The sequence below is a fragment of the Echinops telfairi genome, unplaced genomic scaffold, assembly GCF_000313985.2.
Source record: "Echinops telfairi isolate 266 unplaced genomic scaffold, ASM31398v2 ScPeMD7_5592;HRSCAF=6446, whole genome shotgun sequence".
In the NCBI taxonomy this organism is placed as follows: domain Eukaryota; kingdom Metazoa; phylum Chordata; class Mammalia; order Afrosoricida; family Tenrecidae; genus Echinops; species Echinops telfairi.
In genome coordinates this window covers 45,967,646-45,983,875 of record NW_022109491.1, presented here as the reverse complement: position 1 = coordinate 45,983,875, position 16,230 = coordinate 45,967,646, and the positions used below count along the sequence as shown (strand labels likewise).

The 16,230-nt window shown below is 41.0% G+C and overlaps 1 protein-coding gene and 1 non-coding gene across 2 annotated transcripts in view; one reads left to right on the top strand and one right to left on the bottom strand.

The window, feature by feature from the left end:
- The window catches only part of SLC24A3 (solute carrier family 24 member 3), a 422,380-nt gene that overhangs the window by 97,339 nt on the left and 308,811 nt on the right, over positions 1-16,230 (bottom strand). The window lies entirely within an intron of this gene.
- Positions 12,105-12,210, top strand: LOC115871446. The gene has a single exon (XR_004047310.1). It is a non-coding gene; the product is annotated as a U6 spliceosomal RNA (small nuclear RNA).

Here is a 16,230-nt window from a genome sequence, read left to right as displayed (position 1 = left end):
CCTTGTGGGCATGGCCTTCTTGTGGGGACTCTGGGAACTTCGTCTCTCTTTCTGCCTTCATTTTCCTGTGGACAAGGCATGGAGAAACTTGCTGAGACCTGCAAGGAGTCTCTCTCTCGGCTTCACTCTCCTGCTGTTGCGACACTTGGAGAGCTGGAGGATCTACATGAAGACCTGTGCCAGTGCTGAGATGCTTTCACCGCCACTGGATCCATAAGACCTTTCACCCACCAGCCTGTGATCTTCCTGCACTTGGCATTATTATATGTGCTGTGTGAGTCTGAAGAGCAATTTTTAGACTAGTATTGGACATTTGGGCTAATATCAGGCTTATGAACCTGATCTGGACTAGGCTGAGATGTTTTCTCAATACACAATTGCTTTTTGATATAAAGCTCTCTCTTATACACATATGACTGTCTCTAGATTTGTTTCTCTAGTCAACCCAGACTAACACAGCTAGGATATTTATATGCTTTTCCCAGCTGAGTAAGAGTGTTGACCCAGGGGGCACACATGGGGGCTGGGAATAGTACGGAGGAGGTGGCTGCATGCTTTGGTTTGCCCGCCACAGTTTCACATTTCAGCGTGTGGAATTTAAACCATTCACCACTTTCACATAGTAATAGCAACAGACCACAAAACCCTTCTGAAATAGGAAGGCATTGGCATGCCTTTTATCACAGATCATTAAAATTAACGAGTTATCCCTTGAGAATCGAGGCTGATTTCCTGTGAAATAAATATTCAAGATGATGTTCTAATTCACTGAATACCCATCCCACTCCCCGCCCCTGCTGAAACAGACAGTTCCCAAACTCATTTTATGAAGCAAGAATAACCTTGATAGCAACAACCAGGGAAAGATATTTTCAAAGTAGAAAACTACAGACCAGTATCTTTCTTTTTCTTTCAATCATTTCATTGGGGGCTTGTGCAACTCTTATTATAATCCATCCACCCATTGTGTCAAGCACATTTGTACATTTGTTGCCATCATCATTCTCAAAACATTTACTTTCTACTTGAGCCCTTGGTCTCAGCTCCTCATTTTTCCCCTTCCTCCCTTTGCCCCCTCCCTCATGAACCCTTGATAATATATAAATTATTATTATGTTGCCATATCTTACACTGTCCAACATCTCCCTTCACCCACTTTTCTGTTGTCCATCCCCCAGGGCGGGGATTATATGTAGATCCTTTTGATCATTCCCACTTTCTACCCCTCCTTCCCCTGACCCTCTCTTTCACAGACATAGATGAAAAAATTCACAACAAAACTCTAGAAGACAACAAGAAAAAAAGAATACACCATGGCCAACTGGGAGTCAGACAAGGTACAAAATGATGCTTCAATATTACAAAAATAATGTAATCTACCACATAAAAAAAAACATAAGGTAAGAATCATATAATTATATCTATTGATGCAGAAAAGGCATTTGAAATTATCTAATACCCATTCCTGATTAAAAGAACATGCTGCAAAACAGGTATTGAAGAAAAACTTTTCCACACTATAAAGGTAATTTATGCAAAACCAATGTCCAACACCTTGTTCAACAGAGAACAACTGAAATCATCCCCCTGTAAAAGGGAACCAGACAAGAATGCCCCTTATCACCAGTTGTATCTTACATTGTGCTGGATGTCAGCCAGAACTATTAGACAACAAATAAAAATAAAAGGGATCCAAATTGTTAAAGAATAAGTTAAAGCTTTGAAAATTATATGATTTGATACGTAGAAAATCCCAAACTGGAGGGGCAAAAATAGGTTGGATACAATTGAGAGGTTTGGTAGCATGGCAGGATAGAAAATTAACATAAAAATAAATCAGATCTCTGTATACTAAAAAAGAGAGCTCTGAAGAAGACATCAAGAAAATATCATTTACAATGGCCTGATAAAAAAAATATGAACTGCTTAGGTCTAAACATAACCAAGGTGACAAAAGACTGGTACAAACAACTATAGATCACGAACGCAAGAAAGCAAGGGAGCTGCACGAGTGAGAGATATTTCTGTGGTCTTTGATAGGAAGGCTGGATTTGTCAAGATGCTAACAATCTATAACTACAATTGCAGTCCAGGTCCCAACTTTGTTCTTTAAAGAAATGGAATAACGAATAACTACTTTCATATGGAGTGACAGAAACACAGGACAAGCAAAGAACTTCTTAAGAAGAGCAAAGTCGGAGGAGGCCTCTCACTTCCCAACCTCAAAACCTATCACACAGCCATAGTAGTTATGAATGGAACAGAAGAAAGAACCCAGAAGTAAATGAATTCGCCTACAGACAACTGATACTTGACATAAGGCCAAAACCCATTAAATGGGAAAGAGACTGTCTCTTCAACAAATGGTGATGCAAAATTGTCTCTCCATCTGCAGAAGAATGAAACGGAACACATACCCCAACTAATGTACAAAGGTATACTATAGATGAATCAAAAGCCTACATGTAAATCCCAGACTATAAAGATCATCAATGAGAAAACAAAGGCAAATTCACCGGACCTCTTACAGGGTAGAAACACACTAGCATGTGTATCGAAGGAAACACGCAGTAGAAGACAAAATAGACGGCTGGTACCTAGTAAAGGTGAGGCACTCTGTGCACCAAACGAGCGAAAAGAGAACCCGGGAGTGGGGACATCCTTTTGACAACGACACAATGCAGAAGGGGCTAATTCCCAAACATAGAGAGAACTGTAGCAACTCAATAAGAAAATGATGAACAACAAAAGTGAACACAGGACACGGACATACAGTCGCCAAAAATGACATCCAAATAGCCAACACGCGCATGAAGAAACGTTCACAATCACTATCCATCTGGGAGATGCAAATCAAGATATAATGAGATTATCTCGTACTGCCATTGACAGCCAAGTTCAACATAAGTGATAAAAACAAATCCTCGGGAAGATGCTGAGAGATTGGAACCCTCATGGATAATGGAGGGACTAAATATGAACCACCGGAAAAAAAGCGATGTGGCAGTCACTCAAAAAACTGGGACTAGCAATTCCATATGTTAGGGCAATCCTTCTGATGGGTATATATCTTAAAGAAGTAAGAATCATAACGCAAACAGACATATGCATACTGATGTTCATGCAGCAGTGTTGATAATAGCAAGACGATGGAAACAACTTCAACACTCATCAGCAGAAGAATGGATAAAGAAGTTGTGGTACATGCACACAATTGACTACTATCCATCTCTAAAAAAACAGTGACATAGATGATGTCTATGTCATCATCTCCGGTCATAGATGGACCTGGAGTTCTTGGTGCAGAGTAAAATTAATCGCTCACAAAGGACAAATATGTGAGATCGCTGTCAAGAGACAAAGTATTAAAAAAGCAAGATAAAGACTTTCCTACCAAAGGACAAAGACTTTGGAGACTGCCAAGGTTGGGAGGTCCAGATGAAGGAAGATAAAGCAACAGGACAGGCAGGGGGTTACTTGGGTACACTGCAAGACAGTATTCCACAAAAGGGAGAAGAGAAATCATGGAGTGTACAACGTTAATGATCTGAAATGTAAGCCTCCACCTATTTATAATAATTTTAAATGTTTAAAAAAGATCTCAGAAGCAGGAACATAGAAATCCCAGAGCCACTGGAAGAGGAGCCTCCAGTGGAGCAAGACCTTATTCTGCAATGGTGGAGGCACCAGCGGTACAGCATGGAGTCCATGAGACACACCTAAGTCAAGAAGAGCATAAGACCAAGACCAGAGGCTAAGTCAAAGAGACCATAAGAAAAAACAGAGGAACAGTGCTGAGATTATAAAACTGTGAGGCAGAGTGGTAGGCTGGCTTCTCTCCCATGGAGACAGAAGTCAAAATACCACATAGCTGAGAAGCTAAGGCCTAGAGAGAGACTTAAGTGCTATCTGAGTAGAGGTGCTGCTGTGGACCAATGATGGCATCCTTATTGTTTCCTGATCTTTACTTGTGGTAACCTAATTCCTTCCTTAATAAACTTCCATAATTGTGAGATTTGTCTGTGAGCTCTATGTGGCGATTGCAAGATATTGTCAAACCCAGCATAGATATAGAACGCGGTAGGAAGAAGGTTGGCTATCAACTTCTGAAGGAGCTGCCACTAAAAACCTTATGATTAGCACAGAACATTATCAGATTCAGTGTCAGTAGATGAGCCCCTCAGGCTGAAAGCACTCAAACCCTGACTGGGGAAGAGCTGCCTCCTCAAGGTAGAGTTGACCTCAACGACATGGAGAGAATACAGCTTTCAGGATCTTCGTGTGCTAATGAGACACGAGTCAGAATTGGGAGAAAGCAGCTTCAAACAACTGTTAATAATGGCAGTGTGGAATGCACAAAGTAAGAATCAAGGAGAATTGGAAGTCATCAAAGCTGAAATGGAATGCATAAAGATCGCTATCACAGGCATCAGTGAGCTGAAATGGCCAGGTAGTGGCCATTTTGAAATGAGATAATCATAACGTTTATCAGTCAAGAATGACAGTTCAAGAACACACACATTGCATGCATCATCAGTAAGAACACTGCGCGATGGATCGCATAGCTGTCTGTAATATGATAATATCAAAATACTCCCAATAAAGCCCAGTTAATACAACCGCTCTTCAAATTTACACACCATCCACAAACATGGATCATGAAGAAACTGATTAATTCTGCCAGGATAGCAGTTTGAAACCACCGATCGCTCTGGGAGAAAGAAGTGGCTTTCTACTCTTGTAGAGTCCCAGTTCCTAAACCAAGGGCAGCTCTACTCTGTCCTATAGGATCACTATGAATCAGAATCGACTTAATAGCAGTAACCAAAGCAAGCCTTAATACATTTTAAACATCAAAATAATACAATGTATCTTCCTACATCACAATGTTATAAAATTAGAAATCAATAATAGGAAGACTAAGGACAAAGTCAAATGCATGGAAACTGAATAACAACCTGCTTAAAACCACTGGAGAAGCCCTGGTGGTATAGTGGTTACTCATGGGCTGCTAACGGTAAAGTCAACAGTTTTAAATGACCAGCTACTCCTTGGGAAAAAGACCGGGTTTTCTACTCCCATAAAGAATTATTGTCTCAGAAACCCATAGGGCCAATTCCACCTTGTCATATACGATTGCTATGAGTTTGGTTGTTTGTTAAAACTACTGGGTGGTAGAATTAAAAAATAAATAATTTTAAAGTTCCTTGAATCAAATGAGAATAAAATACAATGTACTAAAATCTTATGGAAATGGCTAACTCAATATTCAATTTATAACAATATATGCATGCATCTAAAAGAAGGAAAAAATGAAACAAAACAGAATCAACACCTTATCCTAACCACCCCAACAATTAGAAAAAGAACTGCAAAAAAAAGAAAAAAAGAAAAAAAACACCTACAGTCATCAGAAGAAAGAATATAGAGATCATAATGGAAATAAACAAAAAATAAAAACATCAGTGGGGCTGTGGAGTTTTGGCTCGTGCCTCCTGCTTTACAGCCTGTTGTACCAGGGCCCATACCATTTGCTGCTGCTGAGTGCCAGATTCTAAAGTAGCAACTGGTAACATGAAGGCTCTTCAACAGTTTGGATTCACAAAAGAATGTTTCAAAACTGACTGTGGTATCAATTGCACAATACCGTTTGAAGTGACTGAACTGTAGAATGATATATGTATTAACTGCCAATTAATAATCTTTTTTTTAAAGTTTGGATTCACAAGGATGAAAATTCACATAACATGATGTCCAACAAAAGCTTCCTGTGATGGAGTCCTCTTCACCTGAGTCTAGAGAAGTCCCTGAACCAGGATTAGGGAGACAGTCGTGAAACCTTGAAGGGCAGAGCCTGAGAACTCCCTCCCTAAGGATGAAGATTTCAGGCAGGTGACAGTTATCCATTGGAAAATCCAAACAGAAAAGGGAGCTCAGATGTGGAATAAATCAAGGAGTCCAACTTCAAATTCCAGCCTTCTTAGACTTCATAGGGAACATATGAAAGGGGAATCCAATTAATATGATACATGGGATAAAAACGTCAAATATAATATAACCCATTCCTTATTAGACACCAGCTTCCTCAACCTGGGGAGAAACTTTACAAATGTGCTCACTGTGGGAAAGCTACAGTCAGAGCTCCTACCTTACTAAGCATCAAAGAATTCACATTGGGGAAATGCTCTGTGTATGCAATGAGTGTGGGAAAAACTTCAGTCACCATTCAAATCTGATTGCGCACCAGAGAATACACACAGGGGCAAATCCATTCAAATGTACTCAGTGTGGGAAAGCTTTCGGTCACAATTCAGATATTATCTGACACCAGAAAGTTCATACCCGAGAGAGACAAGTTTATCACTTATGACGTCACCTGATAGAAAGACTCTATGACTAAGGAAGGTAGCAAGTCCTTCGTCAGAGCCATACAGAAGTAGAGCAGCACGAATGTAAAGGATGCAGGAGGGTCTACCCTCATGGCCTCAGAGGATCCACACTGGGGAAAGGTGGAATGCCACAAATGTGGGAAGGGCTTTATTCTAAGTTCAGAAGTTATTCAGCATCAGAGAATCCATACTGGAGAAAGACCAAATGTTTGTAATGAATGTGGAAAATGCTTCCACCAGATGCAACTTTACTCCACATCAGATAATTCACACTAGAGAGAAACTCTATAAATGCAATGAATGTGGGAAAGCATTTAGTATAAGTTCAGACCTTATTTGATACCAGAAAATTCACAGTGGAGAATATAAGATGTAAAAAATGTAGGAAAGCCTTTCTCTAGAAAGCTCACCTTACTGAACATCAGAAAATCCACACTGGGGAAAGATCCTTTGAATATAAAGATTTCATTCACAGCTCAAAGCCACTTCAACATCAGGTTATTCAAAACAGATAGACACTCTGCATGCAGTCATTGTGAAAAAGGCTTTATTCAGAGGCCAAACTTAATTCAATATGAGAAAATTATTTTTAAAGAGAAACTATGATTATAGCCAGCATCTACCACTTGTCTGTCATTTGTCATCCTGTAGTGGTGTGTGTGTTACTGTGATGTTGGCAGCTATGTCACTGGTATTTTAAATGCCAGTAGGATCACCCGAAATAAACAGATTTCAGCTGAGCTTCCAGACTAAGGAGAGTCTACGAAGCAGGCTCAGCTGCCTACTTTGGAATAAGTAGCCACTGAAAACCTTGTGCACACCTTTGAAAATGTGTCAGATATTGAAGGACAAGTGAAAGGAAACAACATTGTCAGAGATAATGTGAGCCAAAGCCCCGTGGGTGGGATGCACTTGAAATGTAACTGAAGAAGAGCTGCTTTCTCAAACGTGAGTGGACCCTGGTGACATGAAGGTGGAGCCTTCAGGATCTCCATTTGCTGTTGGAGCACAATTCAAAGTCAGAAGAAACAGCTGCCAAACTCTAACAATCTGAACTTGGAATATAATAAGTACGAATGTAGGAACATTGGAAGTCCTCAAAAAAGAAATAGAATGCATACAGATTGATATCCTAGGTAGTAGTTAACTGAAATTGACCATTTTGTATAAGAAAAGCGTGTGGTTTACTCTGCTGGAAATGACACGGTCACAAGGAATGGTGGTGCATTCATAGTAAAAATGATCTATCTTGAAGTATAAAGCAGTCTGTGATAGAATTATATCTATACACCTTCAAGGAAAGCCAAGCAATAAAACTGTTAGTCAAATGTATGCACTAACCACGAAAGCTAGTGATGAGGAAATTGAAGAATTCTACCAACCTCTTCAGTGAGAAATGGATAAAATACGCAATGAAAGGCATGGATAATTATTGGCGATTGGAATTCAAAAGTTGGAAGCAAAATCGAAGGAACAGTAGTTGGAAACTATGGTCTCAGTGATAGAAATGAAGATCACATGACAGAATATTGCAAAACTGATGACTTGTTCGTAGCAAATACCTTTCTTCAACGACACAAACAGAGACTACAGACATGAACTTCTCCAGATGGAATAAACAGAAATCAAATAAACTAAAAGAAGTCAAGAAAAAAATTAAGCCTTGAATTACAATATTGGACAATTCTATGGGCAAAATATTGAATGATGCAGGAAGCATCAAGAGAAGACTGAGAGAATACGGAACCCCAAAGGAGCACTGTACCAAAAAAAAAAATACTAGTTGACAATCCACCATTTCAGCGTATGAGTAAGAACTAATGGCGCTGAAGGAAGTACAGCTTGCACTGAAAGCATAGCCAAAAACCAGGCTCCGTGAATTGGTGGAATACCCATTGAAATGTTTCAACAAGCTGACGAAGCATTGGAAGTACTTACTCATCTATATCAGGAAATTTGGAAGACTGCTATTTGGCTCACTAGCTGGAAGAGACTGGTACCCCTTCCAAAGAAAAGGGACCCATCAGAATGCTCAAATTATAGAACAATATCATGGAAGTCACACGCAAGTAAAAAGATCAATGGCTGCAGCGGTATAGTGACAGGGAGTAGCAATGGTAGGTAGCAGAATAGAGGGGGTTGTCCCTCCCCATGCCTGAAGGGCCCCATAGAGGAGGTTGGAAAGGAATCAGGTGAGCCTTGGCCACCCATAAAGACTTTAACTGGGCATGTTCCAATTCCAGCCCCCCAAGCCAGGAGGGCAGTATACCTGGGCAGCCCAAACTAGGCCCAGGTGGCTTGATTCTGCCAATGGGGTCAACCAATACCTTCAAACATGCCTCCCCATTCAGAGATTTTAATACTTTGGCTGCGAGACCACAGGCCCCTTTGGCCCTTTGGCCCCGCTGCCTTCTCCCCTTGACCCTGCTCCTGTACTCACTTGGCCATGCTGTGGTCTCTCTGGCCTCATGTAACCATGTGTGGGTGAGCAGTCCCCCGAGATTCAGCGTTCAGTGGTGTTCAAAAATCACGCGATTTGGCACACTTTCCTGAAATAGCGTGTATTCTTTGAGACTATAAAACCTGAAAGTTCTTCCATCCTTTATAAAAACCCATTTGGATCACAAACCAGGCTTCAGCGTGAATTCTTTCTTGTGCGAAGCCAAGAACTGAGGTATTTCCCACTCGAGAAATCAAACAGCCAGAGGTTCAGGCCAAATTCATAAGAGGAAGTGGAACAAGGGATGTCATTGCTGTTGTCAGGTGGATCTTGGCTCAAAGCAGAGAATACCAGAAAGATGTTTACTTATGTTTTGTTGACTATGCCACGGTATTCAACTGTATAGATAATAACAAACTATGAAGAGCCATGAGAAATATGAGAATCCTAAAATACTTAAGTGTGCTCATGCAGAACTTGTAAATGAACCAAGAGGCAGTTAGTTATGTAACAAGGAATACTGAATGTTTAAAATCAGAAAGTGTGTGTGTAAGGGTTGTATCTTCTCACCATATTTATTGATCTGTATGCTGAGCAAATAACCAGAAAGGCTGTGTTATATGAAGGAGAATGCAGCATCAGGATTGGAGGAAGGCTTATTAGCCTGCAATATGCAGATGATACAACTTTGCTTGCTGAAAGTCAGGAGGGCTTAAAATATTTGTTGATGAAGATCAAGGATTGAAGCTTCCAGTACGGATTATAACTCAATCTAAAGAATACTAAAATCCTCACAACTAGACCAACTGGTAACTTCATGGTGAATTTACAAAAGACTGAAGTTGTCAAGGATTTTGTCTTGCATGAATCCACAATCAATGCTCATAAAAGAAGTAGTCAATATATCAAAAGATGCTTTGTGCTGGGTAAATCTGCTCCACAAAACCTCTTTTAAATGATGAAAGCGAGGAAGTTATTTTGAAGACTAAGGTGTGGCATTTTTAATAGCCTCATATGCATGTGAAGGTTGGACACTGAATAAGGAAGACTGAAGACTAATTGGTATATTTGAATTTCTTAGAGGCAAGGATATGGAGACTCCGTTTTACATGCTTCAGACATCATACTTGGCAAAACAGAGGGGCAACCGAAAAGAAGGCCTTCACTGAGCTGGATTGACACAGTGGCTGCAACACTGAGCTCAGTCAAGCTTAGGAACAGTATGAGGATGGTGCAGGTCCAATGTTCCCTTCTGCTCTGCACAGGAGAGCTGTTGGTTGGCACAACTGAATGGCACCTAGTAACATCATGAGCATGAAATACACTTTAATACCACCTCAGATTTCTTAAAAAAATCAAAGTGTTCATTAAGAAGCACTTCACTTGTTTGAAGCACCCATACATTTGGCGGGGAGCCTATGTGTCGGGGGAAAGCACACAAATAATTTATAATTATTTTCCAGCTCAATGAACGATGCTTGGAAATGAGTGTTTTGGCAATGATTCACACAGCTTTCAAGTTCTCGCTACATCCTAATTTCTCAAAGTCACAGATGGTATTGTGTTTTGAGTGGATACCACCTATACCTCTTGGCAGAGTATGGGACTTCATTACTTTCAGCTACGGCTGCTTGTCCTCAAATAGAGTGACTTGATTTTACATCTGACTCCTCTCCTAACAGGGGTGAGGAAGTGAGGACAAGCCAAGAGAAAGTTTCTATTTTATTTCATAATTGAATTGTAGCCCTTTAAAAGGTAGAATCATGTAGCTGATATCAGGACTTAAAAGAGTGTGTCCTAGCAAATTTTGGTTTATCAAGTAGGCAAGCTGGTGAGCACGTGCTTATTTAAAAGCACTGGCTGATCCCCGCTGTTCTTAATATGTAGTCCATGCTCTCTAGCACGCATCCCCAGGCCTTCTGTTTCCTTGCCTGATCTATCACTGCTTAGCTACTTGCCACTGAGTTGATGTCTGGCACATCTAACAAATTCTCCTATCCTTCATCCATATTGGGGCTCTTCTCCCTTTCTCATGTCAAGGATCTATTTCTTCAGACTTAGCGAGGTTTCCCTCTTACAGGTGTTCATGCCCAGTGCTACTTCTGTTGACGGGTTTACTGTGGTATGTCAGGAATATCCTCTTATACACAATCTCTGTGTAGTCCTTGTGGATAGTGATCAAGTCTGGTTTCTATATGTGCCCCAGGACCTACCATAAAAGCAATTTTTAAAAATCCTCACCATAAAATAAATGTCATTGAAACCTCTTTGCTATTTCTAAAGTTGCTATTTAAAAATTTACTAAGTGTATTTTATTTGTTCTGTGTTAATATGATCTCCTGTTCTATTAGCAATAGGCTTTATTGTTAATCCTGTGACAGTGTTTGTTTCCACATAGCAGTAACTAGCATCAGATTATGGTTCCTTGCACTTATTACTTTAGACCACACCCAGAACAGCATGTGTTTTTGAAGGCAGTATTGGACTTTTTTGTCATTGAATCTTTTTCATCTATTCAAGGTGTATATTCTCCCTGATATATCTATAGGTATATCATATATATATATCATATGTAGGAGTGCTAAGATTGAGAAAGGCAGGGAAGGAGGTCAACAGAAAGTGTTTTAATGATCAGGTTACAGTCATAGGAAAATCTTCTGTGCCTTTCTTAATTCATTGTCCAACTTTCATATGCATGAGGAGTCTGAAATATCCTAGGTCAGGTATACACCTAGTTTTCAAATTTTTATCTTTGCTCTTTAATACCTTGCAGCACGTTTGCCCAGTGCAATATGTTGTTTTATTTCTTAACTGTTGCTTCCATGAGTGTTGACTGTGGACCCAAGTAAAAGGAAATCATTGACAACATCAATCCTTTCTCCATTTATCACAATGTTGCTCATAGGTCCACTGTGCGGATTTCTGGTTTGTTTGTTATGTTGACGGGTAATTCATATTGAAGCCAAATAGTCTTTGATCTTCATCATTAAGTGTGTTAAGTCCTCTTCACTTTCAACAAGCAAGGTGATATCATTTGCATATGTCAGGTTAATAAGCCTTCCTCCACTTCTGATGCTGTCTTCTTCTAGATATAGTCTATCATACCCATCGAACAAGTACGGTGAAAGGATAAAGCCAGATACATACCTTCCCTGATTTTAACTCACACAGTATCCCTGAAACTGCCGCCGGCTTTTCATACCATAATAAGTATGATAAAAGAAGCAAATGGGTGTAGAGCCAAAATAATAAGAGAAAATGGGTTAAAGCCCTCTGCTTGCTTCAGCAACACATATACTAAAATCGGAATGATACAGAGAAGATTAGCATGGCCCCTGCGCAAGGATGAAAATGGGTTAAAGCCCTAATTAAATCATGTCTGATGTACAATTTTTTTCTGGATTTTTTAGAGATGTTAGTAAATTCCACTCATTAAGAAGTCAATTAGATGAGGGCTTGGGGGGGGGGTGAGGGTGGGTAGGGTACTTGAAACTGAAACTCTCTTAAATAATCGAATCTTGAGCATGAGAATGTATTGGATTCCAGGGAATCAGTATCAAGGAAGTAAAACAAGTCTAAAGGAAACATGTTCTCTGAGCCGATGACAAAGGTAACACAGAACTCTGAAGGGGAAGGAGGTACAAAGACAAGGTGGGAGTAACATAGAGGCAGACAGGTGACCCTGGTGGGATTCTTATCTGGGAATGACTGTCTAGCAGGGCAAGAGCAAGTGCGGGACCCTGTCAGAACCTGGCTTTGGGTCGTAGGGGACTAACAGGGTTGGTCAACTACCATGAACAGAGGCATCTCAAGCAGGCGTCAACTTAGACATCCAGTCGTCTGTTGGTGCTGCACGGGCCACTCTTGCACAGGGGCTGCCTCGCTCCCAAGGACAAGCATGGTCCAAGTGTGTGAGTAGAGCTGAGCCTGGGAGTGGGCCACAGAGGGTACAGCAGCTCCACGGAATCATTGGTCTGAAGCAAGGAAGGAAAACCCCGAAAAAAGGGGCCCGAAAAAAACACGGGGAATTGCCATGGTGCGAATCCACAACTGCTCCACAAAGCCTTGGCCCTAGTCTTGGTTCACTCTGGCACTACAGATCCTGCTATCCTGGTACTCACCAGGTCAATTATAGAAGCATCTGCCTTAAGTGAGACTTTCTCCCGCACCTGGCTTTCTTTTCTTCTATGCGTCTTTCATCTTTTCTCTCTGGTGAGTGGCATGTCCTCTAACACTATTTTTAGGTTTGGCAACTAGTGGTGTGGGGTACTGGACCTTCCCTTCCATCAGTCTCTGATCTCCTGGGTATCTGGCTACTTCCCAGAACTGGAACATGGTGTAGAGGTTTTGGCCAGGGACCAAACATGAACAGGTTGTAGCAATTACATAATCTCCTATCAACTTGAGCGAAGGGGTATAGTCTCTAGCCTGTCAATCAGGTCATAGCCAATAATGCCTCTATGTGGGCACGGCTTTCTCCTGAGGATTCTGGGAAGTCCTGTCTTCCTCCCTGGAGGCAGAACACACGCTCTCTTTGTTTCACATTCCTGTTGACAAGTCACATGGAGCTATGCTGATGATAGCCAGAGCCCTGGAGCTGGAGGAGACATGTGGAGACCCACACCAGCACTGAGATGCTTCCATTGCCACAGAGTCCACAAGACTTTCCACCCACTGGCATGTGATCTTCCTGTATTCGGTGTCATTGCATGTGTTTCATGAGTCTGAAGAGGAATTTATTGACTGGTATAGGACATCTGGACTAATATCAAACCAATGGACTTGATCTGGGCTGGGATGTTTTCTTAAGATACCATTACTCTTTGTTATAAAGCTCTCTTTACACACACATGAATGTCACTGGACTTGTTTCTCTAGTCAACCCAGACTAACACACATGTGTAGAGTAACCTGGGCCGGCTATGTGCCTCTCACTGTTATCAGTCAGTTCTCCATTCTCTTGGGAAAGGTAAAGCCAAGCAGTAGGAGGTGCCATCTGATTGCTAAGGTAGCCCCTAACTGAGCACTGGGGTGGAAGTTGAATAAATGCATCAATCCCTGACCTTGGTCACCACCATTGTTCGGGTGCCCCTTTTTTGTATTATACCTCATTTCCACATAGATAATATCTCAAGAACCCATGTGGGCTAATATACTTTCATTCAGCCTAGAACTGATACTTGTTTCTCCCAGGGGAGTCAGAGATGAGCCACAGCAAATGGCTCATTTTTAAACCCTGTGAGTCTGCAGCAAATTCTTTCCAGTGTCTACTCATATCTTCCCACCCTAATATTTCATATGGACTCTACCTGCTAGTCTCCACATCAACTGGAGCTGAGGGTTTTCTCTGGATCACAAAGCCCCCTGCCTGGGTCCAGCACGCTGGAATGTCAAGGAATTGGTGCTTTTTAGAAATAGTCCTAAAGCAATAAGGGATGGAAGTTGACGGTTACATACCCCAGCTCACTCATCCTTGGGTGGTAGAATTTAGATCCACGTGTCCTACACGGTGCCCCAGAGTCGGCTCCTCACGAAAATTAAGCTCCAGTTTCCCGTCATGGTAACTCACTTGCTAACATACTCTTCATGGTTGCTTTCTCTTTCTTGCTTCGTGGACTCACTCCCCTCCATTTTGGGGATATCATCTCTCAGATGAATTACTTGCCTCTAAATCCTTGATTAGAGTCTCCTTCCTGGGAAACCCAAACTAAGCAAGCTTTCATTGTGTAGCTAATGGGCACAGCTTGAGTTTGTGTAGGAGAGCTACACGGGCAGAGTATTCTTTGAAGAAATGTGAACCCAGCCAGGACTAGAGGGAGCTCAAACAGCAACATCAGGCTTATTTCTAGGATACCAGGAGAGCTGATGTTAGAGCTCTTGATTATAAACTAACTTACAGGCATTGAACATGTTGTCAAGAAAGACCAGTCCCTGGGGAAGGACATCCTGCTTGGTAAAGTACCAGGGCAGTGAGAAAGGGATGGGTTGGCACAGTGACTGCAATGATGGGCTTGAACATAACAATTGTGAGGATGGCATCAGACTGGGCAGTGTTTCCTGCTGGTCTGTACAGGGTCACTGTGGGTTGGAACTGACTTGATGGTACCGAACAATGACAGCTATTGACGAACCTGCAACCACTGGAATATGAAAGTCCTAATATGGGATGCAGGTATCCCGTTTACTTTCTGTAGTTATATATTTAAAGTATAATATATTCCAAATGGCATATTTAAATTCATAAGCACATTCTTTTACAAATTGGATACTAGTCCTTTGAACACAATATGTGAATTTATGTCACAGAAATACTTTCATACATTGCATCAAAAGTTTCATGTTTTCTTTGTATTGTTGTTTATTTTTACACAAAGAAAATGTGTAGGACCACAGCTGCATGAAGGTCTTAGGGACACCAAGAACTTCTCTATTATGCCCTTTTTAAGAAGTAATTTTCTTTTTGTCCCATAAGACTCCCCAAGGCATCTCAGGTGAACAACAGAACACTGGATATGTTTGCAAACTACAAATACAGAAGACATTTAATTATAGTCAGTTCATCAAAACTCTAAATGAGACAGAAACTCAACCCTCACCGCTAAATTACTACAATTTCAGATAGATAATAGCAGACTCGGTCACATGTACTCCTTGATGCCAGAAGGCATCAGCAATGCCCGTGACATTCTGCTGATTCTGCTATTCCAATGAGAGTGTTGAGTAACATAAATGACAATGTTAAGTGAGACCCAGGATTGGATTCCGAATACCCACCCTTTGCTGTGATGTTTTATTACACCAGCTCAGGCCCCCGGGGAGGGTTTTTCTCAGCATTGAAGCTGGGCAGCTTTCATTCCTTACTGGTTTCTTTTCCTCTAATTGATCAGACAGCACAAAATCCTCTGACATAGTTCTTAGGATCAGCATCACCTCATGTTGACATACTTTTAAGACATTCTTTCTGACTTTATTTTCCTTGAGCATTAGATAAGTTCCACTAAGTGGTCAGTCAAATTATCACAGTGATGTAGGAAGAAAATTTGGAGCTGAAGAATTTAAAGGTTGGCATTCTTTTGAAAGTTACTAATGATGTCTAATTTTTTAAATTAAAAGATCATTTTATCAGGTATCAGACATCAAAGAACAAAAATCCTATCGCTGTGTGTTCACCTGCCCGATATGAACACTGAAACAAATGGGTGCATAGCAAATGTGGTAAAGAAGGCTGATGGTGCCTAGCGATCAAGAGATATAGAGTCTGGGGTCTTAAAGGCTTGAAGGTAAACAAGCGGCCATCTAGCTTAGAAGCAACAAACCCCACATGGAAGAAGCACACCAGCCTGTGTGATCACAGGTGTCACAGGGATCAGTTATCAGGCATCAAAGAACAAAAAATCATAT